This window comes from Bison bison, unplaced genomic scaffold, assembly GCF_000754665.1.
Source record: "Bison bison bison isolate TAMUID 2011002044 unplaced genomic scaffold, Bison_UMD1.0 scf7180017864217, whole genome shotgun sequence".
In the NCBI taxonomy this organism is placed as follows: domain Eukaryota; kingdom Metazoa; phylum Chordata; class Mammalia; order Artiodactyla; family Bovidae; genus Bison; species Bison bison.
In genome coordinates this window covers 1,732,206-1,737,684 of record NW_011494789.1, presented here as the reverse complement: position 1 = coordinate 1,737,684, position 5,479 = coordinate 1,732,206, and positions in this window count along the sequence as shown.

Below are 5,479 nucleotides of genomic sequence, written 5' to 3'. Positions count from 1 at the left end.
TTTGGAAAACTCAGCAGTGGCCACAGGACTGGAAAAGGTCAGTTTTCATTCCAATCCCAAAGAAAGGCAATGCCAAAGAATGCTCAAACTACCGCACAATTGCACTCATCTCACACGCTAGTAAAGTAATGCTCAAAATTCTCCAAGCCAGGCTTCAGCAATATGTGAACCGTGAACTTCCAGATGTTCAAGCTGGTTTTAGAAAAGGCAGAGGAACCAGAGATCAAATTGCCAACATCCGCTGGATCATGGAAAAAGCAAAAGCATTCCAGAAAAACATCTATTTCTGCTTTATTGACTATGCCAAAGCCTTTGACTGTGTGGATCACAATAAACTGTGGAAAATTCTGAAAGAGATGGGAATACCAGACCACCTGATCTGCCTCTTGAGAAATTTGTATGCAGGTCAGGAAGCAACAGTTAGAACTGGACATGGAACAACAGACTGGTTCCAAATAGGAAAAGGAGTTCGTCAAGGCTGTATATTGTCACCCTGCTTATTTAACTTATATGCAGAGTACATCATGAGAAATGCTGGACTGGAAGAAACACAAGCTGGAATCAAGATTGCTGGGAGAAATATCAATAACCTCAGATATGCAGATGACACCACCCTTATGGCAGAAAGTGAAGAGGAACTAAAAAGCCTCTTGATGAAAGTGAAAGGAGAGTGACAAAGTTGGCTTAAAGCTCAACATTCAGAAAACGAAGATCATGGCATCTGGTCCCACCACTTCATGGGAAATAGATGGGGAAACAGTGGAAACAGTGTCAGACTTTATTTTTGGGGGCTCCAAAATCACTGCAGATGGTGACTGCAGCCATGAAATTAAAAGACGCTTACTCCTTGGAAGGAAAGTTATGACCAACCTAGATAGCATATTCAAAAGCAGAGACATTACTTTGCCAACAAAGGTCCATCTAGTCAAGGCTATGGTTTTTCCTGTGGTCATGTATGGATGTGAGAGTTGGACTGTGAAGAAGGCTGAGCGCTGAAGAATTGATGCTTTTGAACTGTGGTGTTGGAGAAGACTCTGGAGAGTCCCTTGGACTGCAAGGAGATCCAACCAGTCCATTCTGAAGGAGGTCAGCCCTGGGATTTCTTTGGAAGGAATGATGCTAAAGCTGAAACTCCAGTACTTTGGCCACCTCATGCGAAGAGTTGACTCACTGGAAAAGACTCTGATGCTGGGAGGGATTGGGGGCAGGAGGAGAAGGGGACGACAGAGGATGAGATGGCTGGATGGCATCACTGACTCGATGGATATGAGTCTGGGTGAACTCTGGGAGTTGGTGATGGACAGGGAGGCCTGGCGTGCTGTGATTCATGGGGTCGCAAAGAGTTGGACACGACTGAGCGACTGAACTGAACTGAACTAGTATGATAATCTCTAGGTTCACCCATGTTGCTGCAAATTTTATTGTTTCATTTTTTAGTTATAGCTAAGTAATCCATCTTCTTTATTCTTTCATCTCTTGAGGTTGCTTCCAGGTCTTGGCTATTGTAAACAGTGCTGCTATTAATATTGGAGTGCATGTATCTTTTTGAATTATAGTCCAGATATATGCCCAAGATTGTGATTGCAGAATTATATTGTTACTCTGTTTTCAGTTTTTTGAGGAACTTCAATGCTATTCTCCATAGTGGCTGTACCAATTTACATTCCCACCAACAGTGTAGGAGGGTTCTCTTTTGTCTACACCCTCTCCTATGCTGGATAAATGTATGTATGACTGTGTAACTAACACTCAGATAAAAATATAGAACACGTCCATCACCCCAGAAGGCTTTCCTTCTTCAAACAGTACCCACCCTTGCAGCCAAGTATAAATACTATTCTGACTTCTATCCCCTTCAGTTGTTTTTGTCTGTTTTTGAACTTCATATATAGTTCTCCACTTCCTCTTTATTTTTCTCAAGATGATTTTACAATTTTCCTCAAGTAAATTTCCTTTTGTTCCTTTTCTTGATGAATGTATAATGATTTACAATATTAAATTAGTTTTAGGTATGCAACATGATGATTCAATATTTTTATAGATTATATTCCATTTAAGGTTATTACAAAATAATAACTGTATTTCCCCATGAAAGTGGTATTTGCTCAGTTGTGTCTGACTCTTTGTGACTCCATGGACTGTATCCCACCAGGCTCCTCTGCCCATGGGATTCTCCAGGCAAGAATACTGGGGTAGGTAGCCATTCCCTTCTCCAGGGGATCTTCCTGACCCAGGGATTGAACCTGGATCTCCAGCATTACAGGCAGATTCTTTACCATCTGACCCAGGAGGGAAGCCTGTGCTGTACAATATTTCCTTATTGCTTATCTATTTTATACATAGTAGTTTGTACCTTCTAATCCTTTACACCACCATCTTGCCCCTTACATTTCTTAAAGGAAAATCTATGACATATTGGACCTTTTAAACATGGCAGCTCACTTCATCTTCCTGGGTTCGGTGTTACTGTCCCCATTTTACAGAGGAAAGACTGAGGTCGGGAGGTTAAATAATCAGCTTGGCCTCACCTTCTCACAGAACAAGCAGCAGAGTCCAGATTTAAATTCATGTTGGCTTGCCTCCAAAGTTTGAGCTCTTTCCTTTACAAACTAGCATCTCAACAAACACCTTCTACTTATGAACAAAATTTAGTGCAGGGCCCTTTTTCACAACAGTGAATTATTACTAAGGTTTGGAGGGACTGTAGAATCTTTTTTGTATATTTTGAGAAATATGCTACATTACCATTTTTGCTCCCACCCTGCTTCTCCTTCCTCTCAAAACACCTACCAAATTCTGTCTCGATTTCCATGGTGCAACAACAGGTTTCAGGTTTATAGTCTTTTTGACCAACTTATACCATCAAGCTGCTGCTGCTGCTAAGTTGCTTCAGTCATGTCCGACTCTGTGGGATGCCATAGACGACAGCTCACCAGGCTCCCCCATCCCTGGGATTCTTCAGGCAAGAACACTAGAGTGGGTTCCCATTTCCTTCTCCAATGCATGAAAGTGAAAAAGTGAAAGTGAAGTTGCTCAGTCGTGTCCGACCCTTAACGAACCCATGGACTGCAGCCCACCAGGCTCCTCCGTCCATGGGATTTTCCAGGCAAGAGTACTGGAGTGGGGTGCTATTGCCTTCTCCGTATACCATCAAGAATAATGGTCAATTCTCCATTCTTTCCAGAAGAGGGCAGCAGCATCCACACTAAATTGGTTAGAACTCATTCACAACCTTACCTTCTCTCTTTTTTTAATTGCGGTGAAAAGTGAAAGTGTTTGTTGCTCAGTCTGTCTCTATGGGACCCCATGGACTGTAGCCCACCAGGCTCCTCTGTCCATTCTCCAGGCAAGAATACTGGACTGAGTTGCCATTTCCTCCTCCAGGGGATCTTCCCGACCCAGGGATCGAATCCAGGTCTCCTTTTAAAATCTTCTTTACAGACTCTTGGAAGTACAGAATGTATTAAACTTCCTTTTGTAAAAATTAAACTGTAAGAGAAAGCCTGTGGAAAAAAAAATAAAATAAAATCTTCTTTACAGACAGATTCTTTACCATCTGAACCATCTGGGAAACCAAAGTCACATACTACAAAGCATACTATTTAACCATATTCACCTGTACAGTTCAGTGGCACTAAGGACATTTACATTGTTGGGCAACTCTCACCATCATCTATCTCGCGAATTTTTCACCTTCCTGAACTGAAACTCTGTCCCCATTAAACATTAACTTGCACTCCATTCCCCCACCTCCATCCCCACCCCACTCCAGCCCCTGGCACCTACCAATGTATTTTCTGACTCTGTGAATTTGACTATTCTAGGCACCTTGCCTGGAGAAGGGCATGGCAAACCCCTCCAGTATTCTTGCCTGGAGAATCCCATGGACAGAGGAGCCTGGCGGGCATGGAGCCTTCAGTCCATGGGGTCATAGAGTCAGACAGGACTGAATCGACGTAGCATACATGCGGGTGACCTTGCATAAGTGGAATCAAACAGTATTTGTCTGCACCTAATGTATATTACTGCTGCTAAGTCACGTCAGTCGTGTCCGACTCTGTGAGACCCCATAGACGGCAGCCTACCAGGCTCTGCTGTCCCTGGGATTCTCCAGGCAAGAACACTGGAGTGGGTTGCCATTTCCTTCTCCAGTGCATGAAAGTGAAAAGTGAAAGTGAAGTCGCTCAGTCATGTCCGATTCAGCGACCCCATGGACTGCAGCCTACCAGGCTCCTCCACTGACAACACTTCAAATCACACCAGAAAAAAGTCTGCCTCTCTTCACTTTCCCCAAAGGGCATGAGCTAACACACCTCAAAGTGGTCACCATAGCTTTCCAATTGGAGGCCAGAAACAATTATGCAAGGTAGGCTGGAGACTGAGCCATGTCCATCTCTGCCTTCCCCAATCTTGTAGGATGCATCAGTGAGCTCAACAGTAAAATTACAGTTAGCTAGAAACATGTGAATGTGAAGCAGAACAGCAGAACTGTTACACTTGAAGGAGAGGGACTATTCATAGCAACAGGCTCTTTCAAAGGCAATCCCTGGTCATTTTTGGTCCTGGAGACAGGTGCTCACCTACTAGTAGGCACAGTTATAGCCACTATTAGATTCACAACCGTGTGAACCTCACCTACTTGAATGTTTAAAATTGCTCAGTTGCTCTTGGTCTCCTTTTCTCAAGCCTAAATAGAAAGAATATATGATGTATCTTCCACGTCACCCAATATTTAGGAGACTAGCTCTGTCATCAGTACCATAAAGATGCACAACTAACCAAAAGTTCATTTCTATCTATGAAAAAAGTAACTAGCAATCTATTTTAGTAGCTGCATCTTATAAGACTTCCTTTACATTAAACCTACAATCAACCTTTTGTAATAAGGCATACACAATGTACTATTAAGAAATAACAAGGCCAATTCTTTTGCCTTAAGAATTTTTTTTATTCCCTCAAATTTGATCCTAATTTAACTGTGCTTTTAGGATTCTTAAATTTGGTATTTTTCTCTTAGGCTGACAAAATCTAATTCTGATTATTCCAAAATATTTTTGAAAAGGCTTTATGTCACTTTTTAAAACCAAACTTTTATCTCATTGGCTATAACTCCACATTAACTGAAATAACAAACTTTATAATCCAAGAGTTCAAAACCTAACAGACCCACTTTTAGAAACTTCCTTCACAGATCACCATTTCACCACAGCCATAAAAATAACTAAGACATAATTTCACAAGAGCACAGATAATGAATATTTCCATTATGGGGTGGGGGGTTAATTGAGCCCTGGACCTCTTTTAATACCAATTCCCACGACTTTCCCTGACCAGGTCAATTTCAACAGTTTCCTGTATGGTTAACGTCTGTTGCTTGTGAAATAAGGTTTAGCTGCTGCTGCTGCTGCTAAGTCGCTTCAGTCGTGTCTGACTCTGTGCAACACCATAGACGGCAGCCCACGAGGCTCCCCCGTTCCTG